Source organism: Heliangelus exortis, chromosome 1 (assembly GCF_036169615.1).
Source record: "Heliangelus exortis chromosome 1, bHelExo1.hap1, whole genome shotgun sequence".
In the NCBI taxonomy this organism is placed as follows: Eukaryota; Metazoa; Chordata; class Aves; order Apodiformes; family Trochilidae; genus Heliangelus; species Heliangelus exortis.
Window position 1 is genome coordinate 144,218,579 of NC_092422.1, and position 16,581 is coordinate 144,235,159.

The following is a 16,581-nucleotide window of genomic DNA, read 5'->3' on the forward strand; positions in this document are numbered from 1 at the left end:
CATTTGAGCAGGGTTAACACAGCCCTGAAGCAGCAGTGTTGGTGTCATGGCTGTTTCCCTCACACATGGCATAGCACATGCAGTCCTGTAAGAGCAGGTCCTACAAGTCTCTCAGCCCCTGCCACCCTTCCCCATAACTCTGTTCTTGCTTCAGAGCTGATGGCAGTACCTGTCTAGCCATGGTTCTTCTTCCAGAGGTACAGCAAGAGGAAAGCAAACAAGGAGGTGAGTATGGGACCAGTACCCACCCTGCATTCTGGAAGAGGCTGCCAGCCTGGAAAGAGCACCCAGCAATGATGGAGAGGGAGGGTCTAGGTGGGGAGAGAGTGTCTTGGGAAAGGGACCGGGAAGGGGCAACACATTGCAAAGGATTCCATTTCCATCAGACTTCTTATTTGATGTCCTTTGCCTGCAGGACCTCCTCCTGGCTTTTCCCCATGGTTTTGTTCTGTGCTGGAAGAGAAGTGCATGGCTGGATTTCAGTTGCTGACTGCCCATGGTGGTCACGATGCTCACAGGTTGTAAAAGAGCCAACACCTCAAGGTACATCGAGCTATGCTGGGTGCTGGCAGGTGAGGAGGTTGGAAATTCTTTTTTATTTTATTTTTTTTGTAGTTGGGAGCAGAGGTATATTTCTGTGATGGGAATCAGAATGATTGATCTCTTCGTGCTATGAGATGTGTTGATTATATGGTATGAGGTTATGTAAGTGTATGTACGGCTTAAAACAAGATTGTTTAGCAACTAATATATGCAGTTCCATCACAAGAAGCAGAGCTGGGATGTGCGTAACTGGCATTATCCTGGAACTCAAGATTGTTCATTAGTAATGGCTTGTTTTGATCATTGCGTTGCAGATGGAAATTTTGGGAGGAAAAGCAGTTCTCAGTTGGGTAGAGTGGTAGTACTTGGTGGTGTCTGCTTGATAAGGGATTGGTGGTCCTCCTCCTAGTGAAGACAACTAGATTTTTCCTCAAATGATAGCTGCTCGATAAAGGAGTGTTCCTCTTCCTGGTGAAGGTGTCTCTTGGTTGTCCTTAGGTTTTGGCATACTGATACTTGGGACAGAGTCTCCATGGATGTCCTTAGATGACCAAAAATGCTTTTCTCCAAAGTGAAAAGAGAGGGTAAAACCAGACATACATAGCCACCTCAAATCTGCTCAGCATTCTCTCAACTAGCCTGCAGAGATGACCTTGTTGCTTCCTTACTGCAGTGCTGTGTCACTGACGCAGGAGGTCGCTTCCCCACCCTTGTCTTGTCTCCTTGAGAATTACAATAGGGTAAATGTAATGACCACAAACCAGGCAGCCACCAGGGATGCTCTGGTGCCTTTGATTCAAAGTTTAGGTGGGGTGCTGAAGCCACTCCCTGCCATGATGATTTAGCTCCTGAAGAACTTGCAGATTACATGTATGAGTTGTATTAATCTCCATTTCTCACTCCAGAGAGATCCAGTGCACTGGGGTCTTGACAGTCTTTTTGGTTCTCTATGGGGGAGCCAGGTTGGGATTCATCTGTCAGGAGCTGTGGCTGAGCAAGGTGCTCTGTGTGTCAGTACAGAGAATTGTGCCCTTCCAGACAGTAAGTTGTTTTATCCAAAGCAAATGTTTAAAAGAAATCAGAGAAGTTGTAACCAAATAATTGCTTTTATTTCATCTCCATTAACTATGAAAGGTCAGGACAACTTCATTTTGTGGGTATTCCTACATCAGACATCTCAAACTGGGGAAATGTGCATGTCCTTACTTCCAGTGGGCTGCACTGCTGTATCAGAGGAGGAGGACTTAGGTGAAGGCTTGCCTTTGGCAGTTCTCCTTCCTCTCACACCAAGCCCACCAGAATATCTCTCCAGAAATATCAGTGGAGCTCCACTACTGTAAAATCCAGCAAAGCTGAGTCATCACATCTGCACTGCTCAGATCTCTTCCATCTCTGTGTAGGATGGGAACTGTTGCAACCCAGCAACATAACCTCTGAGCGTGTTGTGCGTGTCACTTCCTCCATCAAATAAAGTAAACCCACACTGCAGAGTCCTGAGGGCTATTGCTCAAGGATGTGAGATAAACACTGGAAGGCAGAATATGCTGATATGGGCAATGTGAGAAACAATCTGAGCTGGTCCACCACGCACTGACTTCTGATGAAGGATGCTGGGGCTCCCTACCCCTTTCTGCTACTGACTTACTGGGCCTGTTGAGCAAGTGACTTAATGTCCTTGCCTGTCCTGGATAACAAAGTTTTTGGAGTATAGACCACCTCTTACCATGATTCTGTGGTAAGTGCCTGGCACAACATTAGTCTCATTTCAGTGGCACAGTATACCACTGACATAAATAACACTAACATGAGCTAGGGCCTCTCCAGCCCTTACAAGGCTGAGAACTGATCTCACAGAGGCAGGGAAATCCTTGTGTTTTGCTCTGGATAATGCTAGAAAAGGTGAAGAGACAAAGGGAGAGGTCTCTAGGCAGGAAGACAGGGGTGCAGTGATGCCATGCTGCCATGACATTACCCTGTAGAACAGCACACGTGTCATGCATGGCTCAGGGTGCCCATCATGTGTTGTGCTAGGGGGTTGTCTCACATTAAGTTTAAGTCATTTAGGAGGCTTGACTAACAGCCTGTACCCCTAATTCTGGGCTAGGTGTCTTCAGAATCCCAAACCACTCATTCTCCCACAGCACTCCATACAAATGCCCACTGCTGTTCATCCTATTTTATCCATTCCTTTACAACATCCTTTGCTCCTTCCTGCACACCTCTGCTCCAGGCCTCTCCCCAGTTTGTCCGTTTTCTCCTCTTCCACCCCATTGTATGCCTCATGGGTGCTTGCTCTTCTCCTCTGCATGGTCATCCTTTCCTATTTGTCGTCTTGGCCATTTTAATCAATCCCTGGTCACCTCACAAAGGCCCTGGGACATGCCTCTCACTTCTGTTTTCAGGCCTGCTTTCTTCACAGGCAGGCAGGACATCGGGGTATAAGATGCTGGATCAACTTTCAGGGCTACCTGGTAGCAACAGGACATCAGGGAACACACATCAGAGAAAGTTCCCTGGACCACCTCCTGCTTCTTGGCTGTTCCTCTCCTTTCTGCCCTTCACTTTTCATCTAGCCAAGCTGCTCCACCTCTCCCTCTTTTTGATCTTTACCTTATCTCACCACCCATTTCTGTTTCTAATACTTTTGTTTTCCTTTTCTCAAACTCCTGTGTGGGCAATTTGGCCAGAAAGCACACAGATCTCTGGCCAGAAAAGCCAGGCAGTAATAGTTTATATGCCCTTTGTACCACTCACTTGGGGCCCTCAGAATGAAAGCAGAAGCATTATTATCCTGCTTGCCTTGATCAAATCCTTGCCGAGTGGAAAGTAGGTCTGTGCACAGCTGGCCATGCTGTGGGTTTATCACCATCCAGCACCTTTGTGGTGTAAATAAGAATCTATGAATAGATACTTAGGCTTCTTTCTCTTCTGGAAATCCTTCACTTGATGGAATCTGTCAGGTCTCAAACTGTACCTAGTACTTTGTGGAATCTGTCACAACTGATCATAAAGATTAACTTCAGCGTATCACTAGGACTGTGGAATTAAACGCACACCGATCAAAATATTTATAAGGTTTTTAGAGCAACAGCTGACAGGTCACCTAGCACGCAGATCCATCTGTCACCATCCCAGACTCTTGCACTAGAATAAGGTGCACATTCAACATTATCAGTTATCTTCTCCTTGTGCTTTGTCATGAGGAAGTGTTTGGTGGTCTGACCAGGAGTGCAGAGACTGTCACCAGCCTGGGAGGTTCACCACCTATATGGCTCTGACAGATGAAGGGTAAGAGAACCACAGGGCACAAAGAGGGGAACAGCTTTCCCAGAACCACATGGCTCTCATTACCTGGTCCAGGGCAGAGTCCTCTGTACCTGAAGCTCAGTTCAGATCTTTCAGCAGCAGTGGCTGCAGTGGGCAAACTACAGTGTCTGATTTTCTGGCTTCTCCTGAGTCAGGCAATTAAAATATCACAGTTTCCACAGCAACATCGGTACTGCCACACTGCACCAGCATCACTTTACTGTACCCTGTTCAGGTGCAGTTGCAACCTACGGTAATAGAAAAAAGGAGGGTGAAGCTTCCTCAGCCCTGAGCTGAAGTTTGAATTGTTGAGGTCAGAAGGCTCCTTTTGGCCCAGCTCATCCAATCTTCTGCTTGGTCTCAAGCATTCCATGCAACAGCAAATTCTCACTGTCTGCCTTCATTTGACGTAAAGTTGGTTTGCTTTCCAAGATGGTGAAAAAGTAAGGACTTTAAAATGGCCAATAAATATTTATGCCAAAGGGGCGCAAAGTTTTCCCTGATAAACATCACTAACTGGTAGGAAGACAAGGTATAGAAGCACATGTGTTCCTGGCTGGGACTACATAAAGCAATGACGTGTGGTCATTTAGAATCAGACAAGACAGATCCAAGCCTCTATTTCATGTGACATAGCAGGCATATTGCTCCAGTGCCTCCCCATGCCACTGCTGTTTGACTGCTTTCCAAAACCTCAGGGCTTCTGCTCTTTTGTCTCTTGTACTGGAGAAAAGGGTAACACTAGGTCAGAGAATCAGCTTAGGAGGAGAAGCCCAGCATCTGAGTCCCTGCTCTACGAGAAAAAATGGAAGACCTATTTGTTTTTTGGCTCACTTTGCACGACCCAAACCCAGAGACACACAGTTTACGGTCATGACCCCTTCACCTTTCTTGCTCCTCAGAGGATAAAATGGTTTCCTGTTTATTCCAATGGGCAGCTGTTGTATCCACAAGGGAGAGCAATGATCATGGTTAATGTGGCTGATGTCCCAGATATGTTTTGCAGACGTTGCTTGTTTGTTTGCTGGGCCCTCCAGCAGCTGCTGAATGTTCTGATGCTCGAGCATGGGAGAGGACTTGCTCCCTTCACACTGGGATCAGCAGGCAGGAAAGAGGTCCTGGTAGCTTCTTCAGCCTCTGCCACATGCTCTGCCATGTATATCAGGAGCTATAGGGCCTCCTACACCTTCTTCATCTGGTCTGTCTATGGCTCAGGGATGTTCTGTGTCACCCGTGGGAGAGAAGAGGCAGTGCACTAAGCTGGGGTCTCATAACCTCAGCAAACACTGCTAGACATGAGGTGGGGTTGCCAAAGCTGCAAGACATGCAGGACTGGTCAGAGAAATTCCCTGCACTGAGTGCCCACACAAGAGAATTCTGGGGATGTGGACAATGCCTGGAAATCACCAGAAAAGTATTATTATCATGGGAGCCACTCCTTGAGCTGCTTTTGTGGTCAGTTGCACAGAACAAAGTGTCCTGGGATGCAGAGGATGCAACCCTCAGGGAGTTCTCTACCAGACATACAATCAGAACAGGCCATTTCCAGTCTCCTGCATCAAAATGGAAGAGGCAGCTAAAATCCAACATTCTTGAGAAGGAAGCATCAAACATTATTGAATGCAGGAGAAAGACAGACCCTGCTGCCTCCTGTGTCTGTATGTTTCTCTTCTGACATCAAGAGCACTTCTCTCATTTGCTTTCACTCTTTGCTTCTTCCTAGCAGGGCTGTGTTGGTTTTTTGTGTTTTTAAATGCCACAGTGACCCAGATTTGGAACAGGCAGGTGGGGACCCAGGCAGTGGGTTTGTATCTGAGACTGTTTATGCAGGCAGTTATGAATTAGTGAAAATGAAAGATATCAAAGTCTCATCTCCAGTGACCCATACCCAGGTGTCAGGGTAACCATCACTCTGGAGCTGTGGCACAGAGACACAGGCTGCAAAGAGGAGACCTATTGAGCTAGCCTAATGAATCTGGTCAGGCAATAGCTGATACCAACCCTATATCTACTCATTGGCTTTGCTTTTTAATAGCACCTACTGTGCACATCTCCAGGCTGAGAAAGTTGCTGGCTCACAGGCGATGCAATAGCTGAGGGCTTTGGAGAACCCCTGTTGAAGTGGTAATTTGTTTTAAGCATGTAAACCAGCTGTTTATTACATAAGAAATGGTATAAATGGTTCCGTTCTGGATCCCACAGTGAGCAGCAGGAGGTAGGTGAAATCCGTACAGACCAAATTGCTCTAAATGAGCCGGCTTTGCTGATTTTTTCTGATCGCTTTTATGAGCTCCTTCATGCAAAGGTGACAACAGAGCAAAGGGCTGTTGGTGCAGTTAAAGGCTGCCCAGACAGTGCATGTAAGAAGACAGATGGGTGCTGGGGGAGGCAAAGGTAATACCGGGCTAGCAGGGGTTGCTGATAGGCAGGAGGGGAGATGTTGTCTATAGCATGCCTGTACAATCTCACTCCTCCCTCCTAAACTGCTTCCTAGTCCCAGCAGTGACTTGGCCCCTTGCAATCAGGACACATCCATCCTTTCAAACCCACTGGTGATAGACAAGTCCAGTCGTTCTTCCTGCAGAGAAGGGAGTTGGGACACAGGAAAAGAGCATGTCAGCCCAAGGTGCACAAGAGTTAACAGTAAAGAAGGACAGATGAAATCCAGCTGCTTCAATCCCAGGCTCTGTTCCTGGGGATTTGCTTCATCCTATGGATGCTGCATCAACAGTATTTTTTAATCTTCCTAAACTCTCCTCTGCTCTCTAAGAGGAAGAAAAAACTGTGCTTTCTCATAACTTTTCACCTCTGTAATGTCTCCCTGCTTCTCTTGTTAGCTTTTTTTTTCCTTTCTCCTACCTTTCTTCTACTTCAAGCCTTCCTGTCCTTGTGGGCTGAATCACAGCCTTCTGTGGGAAACACAAGGCCAGTGACATGGTGAATAAAACCCCTCCAAACAGTTTGCCTGGCTGATCTATATTTACTTCTGCTTCAGTTACATTTCCTCAGCAACTTGAATGAGATGAAAGCTGATTTTCCTGCTCACGCCATTCATAATTATTTAAGGAAGGGTTGTCTTCCCTGATTTCCCAGGTTTCCCTCAATCCCGGCTTTAGCAAAAGTTGTGTGCCATGCTCACCTCCATCCTGGTGTCCTGTTGCCATCCTATCATCCTCTTGCCATCCCTTGCTTGTTCTCACCCTGTCTTGTGCTCCTCACCGTGTGCCCAATCTTGTGATGGATACACGGACTCATCTTCTGCAACTGCTCAGTGCTCACCAAGCCATTTCTCTGGGTTCCCTCCGTAACCCACTTGCTCTTTCCCCTGCATGCAGCACACTGCTGCCTCCTAAAGCCACTCTCTGTGTTTGTGAGTTGCCCAGAGCTCTGGGTTTGGGTCACTTCTCTGCTTCCGTTCAAGAGGAAGGGAGGAATGACCCCAGCTGAAAAGCTGCTCAGGGCTGTTGTGATTGTTGGTGGCAATCATGTCGACTGCAGCGGTATTTCAGGAAGAGTGCAGATCCTGGTCCCACTGTCTGGAAAGAGAGGAGTCCCTGCTTCAGGGTGCTTCAGCCAAATACATTGACAAATAGCAGAGGTGAGGACTGTAATGTGTTAGCAAGAGAAAAAGTGATTGCAGGGCTTCTCTGCAGAAGGTAAATGGGTTTCTGTTTAAGCGTAAGTTAAATGTTGTAGGAATGATGAATAATACCCCTAGAGGCTTATTCCTGTATCAGCCACTAATTACTGTGTGACCTTTAGTTGTTCATTCAAGCTCTCTCTGCCTCGGTCACTTTTTGTGTCAAGGAAGCCCAGTAACAAATTCCTTTCTTGTAGAAGTCTTACGAGTACTACACATCTCACAGGATACATCGAAGGCAAAGTGCTTCTTTTTAATATCCCCAGTGATGTAACACAGCACATTAGCTTGCTAGTGCTGAGCCTGGAGCCTCCCACTCGAAACCCATCCCACCTGCCTTGTGCAAAGGCGTGTGCCCCCCCCTTCACAGCCACTTCTCAGCACAGTTCCTTCCTCTCCCCCTGCTTCCTTGGGTATCTTTTTAGCCTCCTTAACACCTCCTCCCTTGTTCTAGCATGCTGGTCTTCAAAGAAGAGCCCTTGCCTTGGCACAGATGGGCACAGCCAATAGCTTCCCTTCAAAGGGAGGTGTTGCCTCAGCAACCAAAGTTTTGAAGTTGGGCAAAGTTCTGAAAAAAACCCACCAATTGTGATGGAAAATGACACTTGGGAACAAATGTACCATGTTGCCATGGCAGCCTGAATACTTGCACAGAACTCAGTGTTTTGAAAATATAAGAAGGCTGTGCTTCAAGTGAGTCCAGCTAACTTAATACATTTGTCAGGTAGCTGCACAACACCAAGCACCTGGTGTTTATATTTCATACCTGGCATGTGAGTGACTCCATCATTTGTACAATCGAAGTAGCTTCTGCTCTCAGTTCACCAGATGACTATTTGAGACTGCAGGTTTTTCTGGGTTGCCTGGTCTGGTATTGATCTGTTGGGGTTATTTCTGTCATTTGAAGTCCATCAGTTCTTGGTTGTCTTGGTTTCCACATCTGTGTTTTATTTGTATTTTCACTGGTGCAGTTTTATGCTGCAGTGTCTGGGCTAAAAGCAGCAGGTGCTCTGTTCAACAACATGGATCCCGTCCCTAGACCACCAATAATCCATGCCTTGCCTTTGAGCCATGAGGTGTGTGAGTAGCTTTCAAGGGATGCAGTCTGCTTTATTCAGCACTCTGAGCTGAGCCAGACATGATTTTTCTTCATTGAGTAGGTGGCTTCTCCTAATTACAGTGAGGAAGAGGAATAAACAGCCGGAGAGTATTCCTGTGCCTGTTGGATGGACTCTCTTTGCAGACTTAGAGGTGGGCTGAAGTCCTGTGAGAGTCTGTAAGAACATCCAGATCTGCAGTTCATCACTATTTCCCCTAAAAAGGCCTAATTCTCCTTTGGGATCTACTTAACAGGGCTCCCTGTGGCCTGGCAAGGTGGGGAGAGCAGAAGGACAGAGGTGATCTGGATTTCAGGGATTTGTTGCTGTTATTCTTCACTGTCGCAAGCAGCCAGCCCTTTGGCAAAAACATTGTGGGTAGGAAAAGGTCTGTGAGATGCAGAAGAAAAAAGAGGCACTGGTCCAATTTAGAGGAGATTAAATCCCAAATGGATCATAGGAGGAGGGGCTGGAAACTGGGAAACAAACTGGAGCCCTGACACGGCACTTCATTCCTTAACACTGAACCCTTACCAAGAGCAGATAGTGAGGGCAGCTGTGCCAGCTGGACAGAGCCAGATGATGCCTTTGGCAGAGTCAGCCTGCTGCTGTTGGTAGGAAAGTACCCTGGGTGAGAACCCCTTGTGCTGCAGGTGCAGTAAGGCCAGCAATGGACCCCCTGTGCCTGTCCAGGCTGGGTACATGCACAGAGGAGTTCTCACCCAAGGCTGGGTGATCTTACATGCAACCATCACCAGTGAGGACCTTTTGCCTTCCCATAGCCTTGTATGGTTCTGTTGCCCAATCCACCCTTGTACTGTATCATCTGTGGTTCTGCTTCATCTTCATCAGCCTCCTTCCCCTTGCCCTGTGTGGTCCAGTGTTGGCTGCTCTTACTTGAAGGCTGTGTGGGAGTGACCTAATTTGGGGAGGCTGTGGGAGAAGCATCAGGAAGCCTGCAGGGGAGCAGGGATTTCTGTGCTCCCTGGCAGGAGCTCAAGCCACGTTCCCAACCCCTGCAGCCTCTGTGCTCTGTTTCCCAGGTCACCTACTCCCTTGCTCCACATGGACATCTTTACCCCTAGCTGCTTCTCTCCAGTTCCATTATTAAGGAGATGGTTTATCTCAGTGCTTTGGAGAGAGTGTCACTGTTCTTAACTTAATTACTTGGCGTTGCAGAGGTTTCTAGTCTCTCTTTTCCTCTTGACAGTTTTATTATGGAAATATTTTTTTTACTCTGAGCTCTCTCCTTTGTGCTTTACAATAGGGGCTCCTCATTGCTTGTTCTCAGGCAGCTGAAATAAGAGATTGGCTTTAGACAAAACACACAGCTGGTTCTGAGGAGGCAAGCAGAGAAACACTGACTGTTTCATAAGGACACTCTCTGCTCAGCTCCAGCTCCCCACACCTACTTTTTATTCTCTTGGCCTCCATGTGCACAGCAGAATTGAGGGAATGAACCAGTGCCATGCTGGGTGCCAGGTTCCTCTTTGCAGCATTGCCTTCCCCACACTGTTTGGGACTGTAGGGCTATGAGCTTCACCCCTCATGGGAGTGCCCCCTGCCACCCTAACTAAATTCTGCTTTTTATCTGCTGTTTGCCCAAGGTCATGCCAATGGAGAGAGAGTGTGGCACTTACAGATGAGGATGGGAGCTGGGGAAGGGTGTGAGAAGAAATGGAAAGGCTATGGGGTCCTTTTAAATATTTACTTGAAATGGAGCCCTTGATCTGAGCTCATTTGCTGTCCCTGGCAGTTTTTCTGAAGATTAATACTACAATTACATGATAAAAAACTGGATGAAATATACACTCATCATATAATAATCAATATATCTATCTATAATCACTGGGATTGTTCCAGTTCACTGGGAGAGTGCTCACTTATGCTCAAGTCTACAGCAACCCCATTCAAAAGGCTTATTTTGCACCATAAGGGACTAAACATGTTTCTGAGACCGAAACTTTACAGCTTTAGAGGGACACAAACTCCTCCATCTATAGAAGGGAAAAAAAGGAAAAGGCCATTTATGGCAAGCATCTTGTACTGTAACTAAAGTATCACCCTGGCCTTGATTAGGCCCATTGCTTTTTGCTATTTTATGTGGAACGGGTCTGTCTTCTGACTGCCTACATGTTATGTGTGTATCATAGTCACTGTATGAGGGACAGGGCATCAAAAATAGATGGTGTGTGTACCCCAGCCACTCATCCTGCCCCAGCAGTAGAGGTTTTCAGGGAGCAGGATCTGTGTAGGGTTTTCAGATAAGAAGTGAAGGTCTGTTTTGTGTTATGTTAATATTTTCCCTGGGTTTGTAGTTGTATCCTATTAGTATGGATGGGGAAAGCTTAATGGGTGGGAATGAAGTAGAAATGGTGTCCTAGAGAAGTCCCAGTGGATCCGTGGTGGTTGCTCTGCTAGTACTTTATTGCTTAGAGTTGAGTCAGTCTCTCCAGTGACTGGTGAGAGCAAGGGCTGCTTCACAGGACAGAGCCTATGACGTGGATTTTTCCTGGATGGTGAGGAATGGCCACGTGCCATTAACTCTGGCAGTTCCTCAGAGACTGTAAGGAAGGTTTATGCAAGAAGGAAGGGTTGTGTGACTATGTGGGTGCCTGCAGTTTTGGTGTGTTGCTTGAGTTTTGTGTTCAAGAGTTCCTGTGTATGTGCTCATCTGTAAGTCGTAGATCATCACGCCCCTCACCCGAAGGAAACTGCAGCTCCTTCTTCCCAAAGACCTCTGAGAACTGCCCCTGACAACACTACCAGCATAAATAACCATCAGTTTCCCACATCCCAAAGCAGGAAAATGGCAGCAATTTCTCACCATCTGTTACTTTTTTTTTTAATTTTTTTTTTTTAAGGGGCTTTTCAGTCTCAGCAGCTGACACAAACCTGTTGATAGTGTGTGTACAGATGTGAAGACCAGCCCCAGTCCCCAGGCCAGATCAGTCCACCAGGCTTCTGCCACCCTTGGACCGAAACTGGAGGAATTATAAAGTTAGGAAAGAAGGAGAGGGAAGAGGGAGCTGAAGGTCACCTCAGATTCTGGCAGCTGTGGGATAGAAAGGAGGGTGACATAACAGTGCCAGGGGGGAGGGGGAAAGGCAGATGAGGGAGGAGAGGTTAGGTGTTTGGTGCTAGTGGTTGCCACAGAAGGAAATACAAGAAAGGTCACAGGGAACCAACATCAAGGAGGAAGATCATGAAAGGGACATTGCAGACATGCCAGAGGAAAAGGCAGCAGCCAAGGGGACAAGAGTGGGATTGTTGCGTGGGGAAGCAGAGGAGACCCCAGTGAGGCTGGAGAAGGGGGAGTCAGAAAGGAGGTGCTTATAGAGGGATGGGGGACCCGCAGTTCCTGCAGGTTCTCCATGGGACTGAGGCAGGTCCAGCAGACCCAGGCTGGGGTTGTTACTGTGAGACACTGAGCTACCTGCACCTCAGCTGGGGTAGGGTTGTCCCAGGAGTGGACATTCCAGCAGTCCTAGGAATGCCAGCAGGACACAGGGCCACCTGTAGAGCTCTGTATCACAGACCACCTTGGTGCAGCAGGAGATAGCAAATGGGGCTTGGTGTCCTGGCTGGGGAGGAAAACCCAGGAGATGTGAGCAATGATAGAGCAGCGGTGAGCAGGGTTGGGTTAGGACACAGCTTGCAACCACTACAAAAAATGTTGCCACAGGCTTGTGGGAAATGGATGTTAGCTGTTGGCTAGCCACACTCCTGCCTGAGTTGAAAAGAGTGCCAGGATGTGACAAGATATTCCCACCCTGCCACTGAGCATCATGCTTTCTCCTTGGCCTCCTCTACATCAGAGGGAAGTCCAGTTTAACACAAGGACATTGATTACCAGGAGATATGGGCTACCCCTGAACATTTGATCTCCTCCTAAACCTATCTGTCCTCCCACAAGGCATTCTGTGATATTTCTGAAGCAGTGGGACTAGATACAGCCCAACTCCTTGCAACCAGGGCAGAGCCTTTCTTGGGCAGCAGGAGAGCCAAGGCTGCATTCCTGTTTCTTGTGTGCACCCCTGCAGGCCACTTGTTTGGCCCTGAACCTATCTGAGGTTCATATGTGGCTAACAGCCAGTGTGGGATGCAATAGTAAAATGAGTTTTCCAGCAACTCCTTCCTCAACAGAGCTCTCATCCCTGGGGAGCGGAGGTGCCAGCATCTACTCATGGAACCAGTTTGCTCTCTTCCTTGAGCCCAAAAGCACTATTGCTGTGCAGAGGTGGTGGCAGGGTAGTTCCCTTGTTCAGGGGAATGTGCAGAATACAGCAAAAAGAGACAGAAGCATGTTCATTAAGTTAACACCCAAGAACACCTGAAATCAGAAAGGAGGGGAGAGGCATTATCTCTCAGTACCAAAGCCATCAGGGCAGGCCTGGAGCAGAGCAGAGTGGAACAAGCAATGACAAGTATGCTAAAATAAAGAACTCAGAAGGTCTGATCATACTTGATTTGCCAGACCCAATTTGTGGTGAGCATGTAGGCTGTGACACATAGCAGTGGTCACTTTCAGATTTGTTTTGAGGCAACCATGAGTCTATCATCTTGGGAACCATTGCCCTGAGACCTTTCAGCCAGTGACATGTAACCCTGAGGAGGGTGGATTTCAGCAGAAATGGGATGAAGGTCTTTGCATTGTAGTGGGCAAACCCAGTCAGCAAAAGAAAAATTTCAGTGAAATAAAAAAAATATAGGTTGGGGTTTTTTGTTTTGTTTTGGTTTGTTTTTTTAAAAAGTCACATTTTTCATGTTCACTTTGTCATAAAGAAAACTGTTGAGATTTCAGAAGGAAAAAAAAAATCCCCTTTTAATTTTCAGTGCTACATTTTTAACCTGAGGCTGGAATGAAAACTGATGAAGATGGCTATCCACCTTGTAAGGAAGAAAAAATATCATCTCTAAGCACATTAAAGGACAAGTCAGATGGCTTTCCACTGCAGTGTTTTGCCATGCCATGTCTCAGGTCCCTGTCAGTTTTCACAGAGGCTCTGTTCCATGAATACCTGCTTAGGACAACCTTTGGGAACAAGATCCTCTCAGCAGAGTCTTCCTTAAACAGCCCAGATATCAGAACAAAACATTTCTTCTTCTAAAGAAACCCTCCCAGACTGTCTCTGGCACTCTCAGTCTGGTTATTGAAGCAGCTTTTGAATCCAAGGTGTGGTTGGGTCATCAAAAACTCCCGTCCTTAAATAATTTTACATTGGTGCTTCACAGGGGATGTTTTCTCCTGCTTCCCAGAGTCCCAGCCATCAAACAAATGGGATTTGCTTAATCAAAAGCACTCTACAGGACTGCTCCCTTAGCTGGGAGATGGGGGTTCAGGTAAGGAAATAAATAAAGAAGAGTTGTATTTCTTTTCCTCTTTGAACTGCAGATTTCTGGCAGCACACCCCCTCCCCCCCACCCCCCCCCATTCTGCAGATTTGTTATACATGAGGTTGTTTAATTTCACAATTAGAAATTCACAAAGCAAACTAATTCATTTTAAGCTGCCCACATGGATCTCAAAAAGAACAAGATATTCCTTTGTACTGCAGCCCAATTGGGAGCCTTTCATTATTTCATTGCTTTTTTATTTTTATTTCTCTCTCTACCCTGGGAGGGTAGGATTTGTTTCTGAAGGATACTATTATACCTCTTTCTTGCCTGAGCAGGACTCCCTGTTTCATGGCAGAGAACAAGCCCAGCTGAGAAGGGTCAGAACCTTTAGAGAAAAGGGTAGTGTGACCACATTGCAGGAAGCCTGGATTTTAGCAGAGGGATGGTTACCATCACAACTGACCCTGGAAATGAATGTTCTCAAATACAAACCTCACCAATTTAAAAAGATGCTGCTCTTGACCATTAAACGGAGTAAAACTGTTTAAATACATTCAGAAGACTAAAGCTGATGGTGTAGCAGCCTCCAGACAGCAGCTCTCAGCCCTGGTCACTGGTGTGTTGTGTTTGCTCTGGCTCCGGGAACAGCCCTGCTCCTGGGCTCAGCAAGGAGCTCAGAGGAGTGCTCTCTCGGATCCCAGATCCTGAAGGAATGACAGCAACTGCAACTGCTTAAGCTGCCAAAGAGCAGTGACCTGCAAGATGAGGGAGATGTGGGCTAGCAGACCCATCCTTCTCCCTCTGCCCATCTGATGCGGTGGCAGAAATGAGAGCTGGGATGTCCAAGGTGGGTTCACATGGTTCATGTCAGTGGAGCTGATGTGGACTTAAGGTAGAAACAGCCATGGTGGCACAAACCCAAGATCCTCCTTTCTTTTGCTTCTTCCAGTAGGCAGTTTTCATGTATATGGAAGGGTGAACCATGCAGGGTAAACTTTGGGTGGTCTTGCCTCAGGAGAACCCTTCCAAAAATCAGTGGTTACGGGAATTACTAAGTTCATAGCTGCTTCTGGGTGACTGTATTTAATAATCACTGGAGAACCCAGTTATAGCTACCACAACACCTCAGCAAGAGGTTCCACTGTAAAATAATGAGTATTTTTTGCCCAGATTTAGAGAATGCTTACTGCTGTAATTTTAACTACAATTTTTTTATACTTGACAGTCTTCAAAACACTGAAAAATGAACTGGGTGCAGTTCTGCGTGTGTTGAATTGTGAGCTGAATTTGGCTTTTCAACTTAGAATCTTTATTGCTAGAGACAAAAATAATTCCAGCAGCCTTGTGACGGGCAAAAAGGCCTCCCAACCACCACGAGAACAGAAAACAAGTAACTCTGTTAATATTATTTATAAGATGAAAATATTTCTTATTCCTAAGAAATTACATGCAAAGTTATTTTCATAGAACAGTTTTGCAGAGCACCTCAGTGCTAAATACTGTGACCAAAAAAGGGTGTTTCCCAATGGCTCTTCCCAAATCCTGGAAGCATATAGGTTTTTCTAGTAATTTTAAAGACTTATTTGGCCAGTCAATACATAAGGTGTCAGAGTATTCTGAAGTCAAGTGATGTTCCTATAGGCTTACCTGGCACTGAGCTTGGCCATACACACAGGTGGAGGCTATTGTGGAGCTTCCACCTTATGAAAATGTTCCTAGAATGATGGAAGCTTAATAGCTTAATAGCTGCTGAGAAAAGAGAGTGATGTAGGAATGAAATATTTCACATAACAAGCAAAATTAAAAGAGTAAACCAAACATTAGAAACGAACAAAAGAACAGAAAGCAAAGCACAAATATTTTGAAGTGTACCAGTGTATCCTCATGGAGATGCCCTTTTATACAACTTAATGCCACTGAGCTTGCTCTCTGTTCACCATTTAAGGAGCTTTTTGCATTATCTGTGCACCATTGCAACACTGATCCCAGCAAGCAACAAGTAATTGTGTTTGCTTGCAGAGAAAGTCTCCAGCCCCCTAGCTTGGTCTCTACAGCCATGTTCTTGTAACCATTCTTGAGATGGTGCCTGATATTGTTCCACGCACTCATTAATAACATATGTTGTGGCTTCTTCTGATGTAAATATTAGCCAGGCTTCCATTAAGATTATAATAAAGTTCTCCATCCCTGCATACATTAAAATGAAAAATTATCGATGACCCCTTTTGCAAGCCATTAATGATGCCATTATTTCACTGATGAATCACAAGTTTTCTGTAGATTTAAGCTGTGTTTGTGTCCGTCTCAGTGGAGTCTGTCCCCTTCTTCTCCATGGTAACTGCTCTGCCTCTGACATCATGAGCCAAAATGGAGCATGGGGGTTATAAAATCCTACGGGGGTGTGGGATGGGGAATAGTAGAGATAGAATGAACATGAAAGTCAATAAAGAAAGCTTCCTAAAGCTCAAGCCGCTGGACAGTGAAATCTGAGAAATGGAGCTATCAGCATTTCAGAGCAGGAAATGTGGGTAAGGTTGTTGAGGCAGCTTGGAAAGCAAAACAATCTGTGCCTCCTTTTTGGACTGAATCGTGATGTACTCAGCCTGTGGTGTTCTTTCTTGACATCAGAAATCCTCTTCATCACAGTGAGGGTAA